The sequence below is a fragment of the Festucalex cinctus genome, chromosome 4 (assembly GCF_051991245.1).
Source record: "Festucalex cinctus isolate MCC-2025b chromosome 4, RoL_Fcin_1.0, whole genome shotgun sequence".
NCBI classification, from domain to species: Eukaryota; Metazoa; Chordata; class Actinopteri; order Syngnathiformes; family Syngnathidae; genus Festucalex; species Festucalex cinctus.
Window position 1 is genome coordinate 12,930,596 of NC_135414.1, and position 10,601 is coordinate 12,941,196.

A 10,601-nucleotide genomic window follows, 5' to 3' on the forward strand; every position below is an offset into this window, starting at 1 on the left:
CTCTGTTCCCTTATTAATATTCTATTCAGTTGGAAAAAGGTTACATGTGTTCCCATTATGCAATAGCAAAAGCACCCACTGCCAACGTCTAATGTCAAGTCTTCACACTCTCAACTGACATCGCACCTCCCATTTGTTGTTCGAATAAAACCCATCAGGTCAGTGACACTGAAAACAAAATTGATGACAGAATTAGAAGGCTGTGTTCTCTCTGCCTCCCACCTTTGTACAGAATGTATGAGTGAGGGTGGCAGGCGTGATTCTGTGTGGTCCACATTTACAAAGAGAATAGCAGATGCCAGTGGAATCGTAATGCTTGCGCAGGCCTGTGGTCTGGAGCTGACGCGAAGAGATAATTGCAGCTCAAAGGGACGCCTCTGGAATTGTCTTCAGCCACCTAGCTGTCCATCATATGTTGTATGTACTTGACGACTGACATTCTCTGAGGGCAACCAAAGGCTATTAGCAGTGCATGTGGAGAGCTGATGCGCAAACACAGAGTGCGATACACTGTCAAAATAACGCTTGTTTTTCTTCACTTCCCTGCCCATTATCATCCTTCATCCCCTCCTCTTCCTCCTGTGTGTTCTAATCTCACTTCACACTTGCTGGCTCTGACATATGAGCATGTTTTCCCCTGAGAGAACAGAGTGAAGCATGAGTGACGGGCAGAAGCTTACAGTGTAGGAGGTGGACTGAGTCTGTTTGATACTACACCTCTCCGATTTGAGGCTTTAGAAAGGCAGCATATCCGCCGAGTGGCGTGGAGACGGCTTCCAGTGCCCAGAACGAGTCAAGTGTCCTCAACAACCTCCAACGTTGAGTCATCTTGGTCAATAAGGGCCAATGGAAATGTTTATTTGTGCTTATATTAGGGGTGTCAATTGATCATATTGTTGTAATTGTAATTAACTCATTCACTCCCAGCCATTTTCACAGAAGCAATCCCGTTCGCTCCCGGCTGTTTTAATGGATGTTGACTGATTTTGCATGGCCCACAGAATATTGTGTTCTATTGCTATAAATGCATGGAACCTATCAAAAGAAAGATTAAAGTCTCCTCTTTCATCAGGACAAAAAGTATGTTTCTATCTGCAGAAATTAGCATTAGAAGAGAGCTAAGTTTCATCAGTTTTCACAAATCTATTCAAAATTGTAAGTAATTCTTTTTTTTTCTACATGGCCCTGGTTGATCTCCTTTGCTCAGCTGCCACCTGCTGGCCGTTTGTGTAATAACTACCATTTCTGCAACCGCTCTTTTCAGTTGAGAGGCTGCATCAAAGCCTTCTGTATGCTCTAGCATAAAAAACAAAAAACGTATAAATATGTCTTTGGGACACTTAGAACTTAAAAAACGTATTTACACGTTATTGGGAGTAAATGAGTTAATGTCATGTTGTCTGTAAATGGCAAATTAATCACACATTTTATGTTTTTAAAGGTAGCTTTGAGTTTGTATATTTGTTTGTTTGTTTGTTTGAGCCATACTCTTCTACCTGTCCAAACATATGATGGCAACATGCAATAGAACAGCAAAAATCAACTGAAACAAACAAAGTAGGTCAGGTGTGAAAACAGCTTTTTGTAGTTTTTGACGGAAAATGAAAGCTATTTTTCAACACTTCCCATGTGCTGGATCCAATGAATTATTCCTTCCTGGAAAGCTATCTTTCATATATTGAGTCATTCTCCCTGGGAGGCTACTCTTGTGATTTTGTTTTCTTTGCATGGTCAGTCTGAAATTGAATTTTAGGCTCTTGTTTCCTTTGCAAATTAAGGCAAGTCATGAAAATGTCAGTGTGCGTCTGTCACATGCTTTCAATTACTCTGCAATTAGCCCACTGTTTTGATAGATTTTAACAGCCATTGTAAAAACCAGCAGTTACTCTATTTTGAAGGACTTGTCTAGATTTACGGCAATTGTGACCTATTCCCGACCACATACTTCCTATTTATTAGTTGACTCCCAATTAAATCTTGTGGGCTATACACATAAAGTTATCAGGTTGCCTTTATGTAATACCGAAGGATTATATCGCTATTCTTGTTGCTTAAAGAATTAGAACATAAAAGTAGGAAACTACATGGGGCCATCAGGCGTAGTGGTGGGGCAGGGGACACAGATGGCGGACCACATTCTTACATCCCCATTCCAAAATCACATAAGGAAGGTAAATTGAAGATCTCAATCGTCAGTAGATGTGAATGGTTTTTCTTAATGTGTCCTGATAGGCTGGCCACCAGTCCAGGGTGTAGCCCTAGTGTTGAATCTCAAACAATAGAACAGCATTTTTACTTGCATTCTTCAGCCAGTAAAGTGCTATAAATAACAACACTTAAGCTGTCAACTTGAGGAAATGTCCTTGCCTTCCTCTTTCTAACACGACACAATCTGTTCTCCTGCCGGTAGAATGGTTTGAGTCTTGGTTCTATTATACGCCAGATGACAGCTTCTGACAGTAATAGAGCTGCTTTGGCCCTCATTGCGACCACCCAATGTCCTACAAATCATAGCATTTAAGGAGAAGAGTATCTGTGCAATACTCTGTTTGCCCTATATTGCCCTAGATGAGAGGTCGAGGGTATTTAATTTAATCAATTTATTTGAAAACAGCCGGAGCTTATCTGTCAGAATCCGTTTAGATTGTATGCTGACAATAAATAGTTGAAGGTGGAGTGCTGACAAGGCTTCTTTTGTTGCTCTTTAATATTGTAATGTTCTCGCTATATAGCTAAAGTATATTCATCCATTTCATACTCCGCTTATCTTGTTCAGGGTCCCGAGGAGCTGTAGCCGATCTCAGCTGACCTTGGCTGAAAGCCAAACTACATTCTGGATTGGTCACCAGTGAATCGCAGATAACATAAAGAGACCGACAACACTCACATTCATAGTGAATGGAAAATGAACCCATGCTTTCGATATGGAAGACAGGCAAGTCAACCATTACACCATTAGTGAATGGAAGAGACTCCAGCACACCTGTGATCCTACTGAGGTTAACACATTCACTGCCATTGACGGTTATAGACGTCAAAGTTCCATTTTATATAGGCTGGCAGTGAATGAGTTAAGATGCAGAAAATGGATGGATCTTGTTTAATATTAGGAATGTCCCGATCACACTTTTTTTTGAACCCGAGTCCGAGTCACCTCATTTTGAGATCGGCCGATTCTGAGTCCCGATCCAATACCTTGGCATTTTATTAAGGAGATTTATTTTATTGTATTTTTTTAAACAACAAACACCAACACCTTTTATATGGTGAGTGGACAGTGGTTAAAGTAAGTAAACCATTTAACCCCACTTTTTTTGGGACATCGAGTTACTCAAAGAGCTATTATTAAATGGTAAATGGATTACTTTTTATATAGCGCTTTAACTATACTTAATAACGCGACCTGACCTCGGATAAGCGGTAGAAGATGGATGGATGGATGGATGGATGGATGGATGGATATTTATCCAAGTTCTGATCTGGAGACAACATTCGATTCCGATTGAGTCAGCAACCACGTGATTGGGCCCGATTTCCGATCACGTGATCGGATCGGGACATCCTGAATATATATACTGTGTCTTGAATTTCACTACAATGAACAAAAAGTTCAAAAGTCTTTTGGAGCTCATCACTTAATTTTCCCTGGCAAGTCTACTCCCACAAACATAGTGAACTGGGTAAATGAAAGTCAACATTTTCAAGGAAACAAACAAACTCCGTCGTCACCTTTCAGTGTTATGAAAACTTCAAAGACTCAACGGAATATCGCAAGATAGCCAGCGTCCAGATCTCAGTGGATTAGTGATAATCCCTCTTCTAAAACTTGAGCTTGTTTGGAAGAGAAAGCTGACAGGGTGAGTAAGAAATTGATTTGTCACTGTAAAATGATCTCTTCCCTAAGTGAGACACAAATTCTGTCTGTGGGTGGGCCTGGTGAAGCGAGACCAAGGTTCAGACAAGGATTAATTTGAGGGTGTGTAACAGTAATAGAAAATGAAGGGAGGCTCAGTATCACTGATTGAAGCGTTGTGAACACATTGTACTGTATGGTGATAAGCTTGTCTGTATTTGACTGTTGTCAACTTATTATCTTTACATCATAGTTTAATTAATGGAGTACCGACACTTATTTTTGTCCATTTAAAACACTGTTAATTGGTACGTAGGTAGAGCAGTAAACTTTTTACAGAGATTTGGCTACAATTTTCAAATTAGCAACTGAACTCAGTTGATAAAGAATATACTACAAACCACTCTTACGTTCTTTTGTAACAGAAATCACATTTTGCTGTCATCCAGTCAGTTGACAGTGTTCAGCTCAGTCCTAAACAAAACAACTACACCCTTCTACAGCGAGTCCAGGTAAAATGTGCCTAACAAGTGTGACTGCATTCTGATATTTCCTGGACAATGAAAAGGCTTATAAACAAATGTTAAACTGAACTGAACTGAGCTGAATTGAATTGTATAGGTCGCTTGCACATGTCGTCACTTCCGCCTCGGATTTCTCGTAGTCGCCATGCTGGGTGGCCTCCATTTACGTAGCGATTCGGTCTAACACGTATCTATCACGTTTGTTTTCTGCGTTTAAAATGGTACATTGTTGCTGCATCGTTGGCTGTTCGAACAAAGCCAAGGGGGAAAATGGTCGGTCTTTTTTCCGAATTCCGAAAATAATTAGGAACCAGGGCCTGGAGACAGAGGAGTGCGGACTCCGGAGGGAAGTCGTTACTTTGGGCTCGTGTGTGCAGCGATCACTTTGTGAGCGGTAAGCTTGTTTACCTTTATTTAATGCATGAGGATTAATAACGTTTCGACCGCCCATATATGGGCAAGTTGCTTATGTTTTGGATTCATGAGCAAGCAAGTTCGGTAGTACAAGCTGGCTAGCGGACGTTAGCCGAAAGCTAACATCGAACATTTTCACCCAAGTAGTGCCAGTGCAAAGTGTTTACTGCTGAAATTGGATTGATTAGTCTTGGGCTTTTAATGCCGATAACATGTTTTTTGGTGGCAAAATATAAACTTGGGAAAAAAAAAGAGACAGAAGGGGCTGATGCAAGAAAACAGACCCCCGGGGGTGATGCAAGAAAACAGACCCCCGGTAGCCTACACATCATGCTAAAGAACTTATTCACGGCCACCCTACTGCAGTAAAATAACCAGTCTTTCCATATTTTATTTGTTTATATATTTGTTTATTTTAACAGGTCGCCCTGCGCCCGTTTTTCTGTCCAATCATCCCGACTGGGCTCCAACATTAAAGTTGGGTCCCAAGTTACAACATCTATGTCTCAGCCCAGTCGGTGCCAAGATATGAACGTGCACAGGAGAGACAAGCAAAGAAAAGACGACTCGAAGTGGCAGAGATTGTTGCAGTTATGCAGCCAGATGGCTCCAGTAACCTGTACCCTCAAGTACTGCTGACATCATTGACTCTGGTATGCCACTCAGAATTCATTACATGATATATTGTATGCATGAGTGAATGTATGTGTTTGTGTGTGTGTACACGCACCTTATATTTTAGAGACATTTGGAAGTGTTTATAGAAATAAGTATTTGCCTGTAGCAATGTTCATACATTAAAAAATGCAACAAAATGTGTACATTTCTTTTACACTGACAAAAAAACTATACTACTTTACTATATTAAACCTATTACTGGTACCGTATTTTTTTGTGATTTTTTTATGTATTTTTTTCTTTAGGGATCTCATGCCACACCGACTTGATTGCCAATGACATGATGGAAACGAAGGCGAGCATCAAAGCATTGGAGGAGGACAACATGCGACTGTTTGTTTGGCGCTAATAAAGGCAGCGTTTATACAAATTCTATTGTTGGGTTTGTTTACAAAGCTATACATAATACAAATGACAGGATTTGACTCAATGTGCAATATGGTCCCTCTTAAAGTAATGGCATAAATCTCTATTATTTCTAAAAGCACAAAAAATGAAGTGAATAATGATTAGATGTAGTAATTTCAGGGTTAAAAATTGAACTGTTAATTAATGTAGTTTATTTTAGCACAGGTGCCTACCATCCTGAGATGACGGTATGATGTAATGTTGATGGGGTACGCAATGACTTTCATTATGCTATGTACAGAGGAAAAAGTTGCTCTCTTTTAAATTTGTTTAATGTAAGACAAGTACCAGTACTGTGTTACAGTTTTCCCAATAATCCTTGTTTCACACTTGTCACAAAACCACTGTCCTTTTGGCAGTCTAGATTGGCACACTTCAAGTGATATCATTTGATTTTACAATCTGCTGCAGCACAAAAAACTACTTTATTCCGCATCTTTGAAGTACATGAGCAAGTGGTAGGTGACAGCGGCTGAGCAGGAACACTGGAAGTCCACTGCTGATCTAGTAAATGCTCTCCCGAGCAGTTCAGGTAAGGAGGGGATTTTGGGAAAAAAAACCTCTGGCTTTTCCAACTGGCCAAAACGAGCGATCTGGGTGGACTCGCTCAATCACACTTTGTCCACACCACAAAGTCGCAGAAGTCCGTCCAGTTAAACTCATCTGTGCCTGAATCTGAAAATATTACAAACATTGTAATGAAAATATGAAACATAGAATTAAATAAGAAACTACAAAAAGTAAAGCCATACATACCTGGTAATAATATTGGTGTTGTCGTGACAAGTGATGGGAATTGTTGCCATCCGGCACCAGACAGAAATTGGGTGTTGTGACAGCCTCCTTAACCGTGAGATCATAAGAAAAGCTGTCAGTATGCTCAGTAGTTACCATGAACACGTTTTATTGTACTGGAAACTGAAACTAAAAATACGTCCTCTGAGAGTGGTTAACCTTAACCATTTAGAATAAGTTGATTAAGTAACATGTAACTAGTGAAAGGGTAGCATTAAATTTAATTAAGCCACGGGGAGGCTGTGCATAGTTACTTTTTATTCTTATACGCTCTGCCATATTTGCCTGTTATAAAATTGTTAGAAAAACCACATCAGGTAAACCTAGCTGTGCATGTAAACACAATGATAACAGGAAGCCTGAGAACAAATCAACATTTTTGTGTGCAGAATTACCAACACCATGTGGTTTACTTACGTGCAACAGCAACCGTTTCTTCTGATGCGATGTTAAAGTTTACACTCTGTATCCACCCGCTTACAAAATAATTGTAAGCCTCCAGGGATTTGTTGGCGTGTTATGGAGCATGTTGTCAACACCAGGTAGGGAAAGATGTCCAGAGATGTCACATTTGGCCAGCAAGCTTTCTCCGTCAAAAAAAAAATCACCCTTGGTCAGGACGTAATTAGGATCAATCCCGCCACACAGAGACACCTTCTGCCTGTATCGTTGTTTTTGATCTTCCGGTAAATCGTGAAAATACTGCGAAAATTACATCAGGTTGATAAGCTCTACCGTGTAACTCGCGAGTGTACCTTGTGAACCGGCGGACACCCAATATGGCGCCCGAAGGAAAAACTCCCATGATGCATTACGATGTGCAAGCGACCTATTGCTTGGTGGAAACAAGGCTCCCTCTGCTTTCTGATCCTGACCCTATTGGATAAGTGGTAAAGAAAATGGAAGGATGGTAATTGTCTCTCTCTTTCACCCCGTCTAACCCTATTCTATACGCTTTTGGGCTTTGGCTTCCCTTTGCCAAGCTCATCACAGTTTGTCACATCATTTTGGGGTCAGTCGGTTCAGACGCTCCGAGCAGGAATCCGCCGCAGGTTCTAAAAACAGATGTGACAGACATATTAAAGTGAGTGATCTGGATTACCCCATTCCCCTCCATCACTGTAGCCACACTATGGTACTATGATGTCTTCCCCAATCGGGGGACAGAAGCATCAGGGCACAAATGGCCTTCAAGACTCGAGTGTCTCATTTTTCCTTCCTGATCAGCCAGAAATGTCTCGTGCTGCTTTGTCTAGTTTGTCTCATTTAGTTTGTGTTCTGAATTATTTTGTGTTTCTTTAATAATAATTAGTGTTGTTCCGATACCGTTTTTTTGGCTCCCGATACCGATACCCAGCTTTGCAGTATCGGCCAATACCGATACCATACCGATACTTAAGGTTTTTTTTCCTCAACATGAAAAAGCTGTCCTGCCATTGGTTCAGAGCATTCAAGGGCCAATTGGATATCTTAGATCGACATGCAGTGAACATGGCACATACCAGTGAATGTTGTGCATGAGCAAGACACAAGATGCTGCATCCAAAATCCTATATTAGCGGAATTAATAGCATCGACATGTTACTTGTGAGTAGTCACCGATACCGATACCACTGTTTTAATGCAGTATCGGTATCGGAACAACACTAATAATAATGCATATATTTGTGGATACTGGGGTTAAATTACATTTTACAATTTTAAAAATGTGCAGAATTTCACAAGTTACTTCATGTTAAAGATTAGACAGATCTTAATATGAAAAGAAAAATGCACTGAGCTGCCACCTTACAAATGCAATTATGCCATCTAGTGACAGAAAAATGACCTCAACACAATCAATATCACACTTGTTTTTTTTTTATAGTACAGTAAATCTTTTTCATTTTAACTAGCGTTGTCAAACACTTACATTTTTAATAGAGCTGTCAAAAGATTCCATTTTTTAATCAGATTAATCACATCTTAGAATTTTGATTAATCATGATTAATCACTGACTTAAAAAGGCTTTTTTTCCCCAACATAATTTTGCCCGCTAAATTTGAAGCGCACCTGTTATGTGTTAATTTTTTTGACATTTAATGTTATGAGGACGTCTTCAAAAATTTATATCCACTGCACACGCTCATCCTGCTTTTTCTAATCAAATAATTATTTGCATTGTTTAAAATGGGAAAAAATTACTCACATGTACACATTTATTAAATGCTTTACTTTAATGCATGTAGTTTTGTTTAATGCTTAAAAACAACCTGTGCTACCTTTAACGTAACCATCCGCTGTCAAGCTCAAGGATAATCTGCAGTCAAAATTAAGTGTGATTAATTTGCGTTAATACATGATTAATACTTTATTTTTTGTGTTTAATTAATGAGTGAATGCTTTAACTTTGACAGCACTAATTTTAACTCAATTGTATGAATTATGAAATTACTGTATCAATGACATACGATGGAGCCATATTTCCATTTTTCCACTTTTATGTTAACAAGAGTATAAAATATACATGTTGTTGTACATTTTTTGTCCAGTTAGAACAGATATAAAATGTGCAATTAATCATGAGTTAACTATTAAAGTAATGCAATTAATCACAATTGCACATTTTAATCGCCTGACATCCCCAATTTTGATTACATTTCCTTGTATTGTTTTCATGATTGTTTTATGGTTCACTGTTACAAATCCCACAACACTGACAGGAATGACCTCCAAGTGTAAACATGGATTACCATTTGGAACTTTCAATTTGTTCTAGAAGGACAAACAAACAATTAGAGAGAGGACTTTTGACATGTGTCACTACTCTTCAAAATGGATGAAAGCATTTTTTTTTTTTTCCTCCTTCAATGCCCATGTCCATGTTTGAATTGTAAATTTGTTGGCATGAGGTGAGTCTGGAGCTGCTGTTCCAGAATTATCTATTCTGTTGGAAGGGCTGCCAGGATGAGAGAGTCTTCCTCTGAGGGCCGCTGCTCTGCAACTGCTGTCTGCTGCGATCCAGCCTGATCAATGGTTGGCTCTGATGCTGGTGCAGCTCCCTCACTGGCCCTGGGGCAAAAGGAACAAGGTGAAAAGAGATGCATTTTTCTTCAGCGCTATTAATAGAAGATCAAAGTTTGCAGGATTACATGTGCTCAATTTTTCTTTCATTCGCTCCCTGAACTCGGCCTGCAATACACATCAGCTTCTCGTTGCATCGTAATAGTGTATGCATGAGCAGCGTTGTGTTGTTTCAATGATGCTGACCCGTGCACTTTCTTTGGGAGGGGATGAAGGGTGGGTGAGTGTGTCGGAGACGAGGACTTGCCTGAGGAGAGAAAAGGGCCGTGGAAAGTAAACTAGCATGAAACTACCTTCCGTCATGGCTAACCAAGGCAGCACTTTTTATGGCATTTCATTTCAGGATATTTATGGCAAAAGGACGTGTTGATGAGACACATGCAACGCGTTTGCCCCAGAGACTGCGGGCTTGTGCGTGAAAGTGAGAGCGAGTTAAATGGTGCGGTGAGAAAGTGAATTGTGGCGGGAAATGGCTTTGGCGATATGCTATTTTATTGTCTATTTCACACTTGTATGAGTTTGCTGACTGGGTTGTTTGGAGCCATTTATAACAAGGGGGCATGTCTTGGTCGAAGAATGTGATAATCTGGAAAATCTTCAAAATTATTTCACATCCTGATTTCACACATGATTGTGTCAACGCCACCTACATCATGTCAGGGTAACAACTGTTTGCCATTTTATAGATTTAATAGCACAATAGTTTGTATTTCTTTAATTTCAATGTATTATAGCCTACTCCTTACAGTACCTGGAGATCACACACATGCAGGCGTGACAGAAAATATTCAGAGTGAAATAGGCGCTGTGCCTTGCTCAAGGGCACTTGACAGCAACCAGCAAGCAACTAGCATCTCTCCAACAG

The 10,601-nt window shown here is 39.9% G+C and overlaps 1 long non-coding RNA gene across 1 annotated transcript; it reads left to right on the forward strand.

Annotated features, from left to right (window-relative positions):
• The first annotated feature begins 4,501 nt into the window (after positions 1-4,501).
• LOC144017074 (uncharacterized) lies at positions 4,502-7,484 on the forward strand. The gene is made up of 3 exons (XR_013283091.1): positions 4,502-4,771; positions 5,214-5,444; positions 5,715-7,484. It is a non-coding gene; the product is annotated as an uncharacterized LOC144017074 (long non-coding RNA).
• The last annotated feature ends 3,117 nt before the right edge of the window (positions 7,485-10,601 follow it).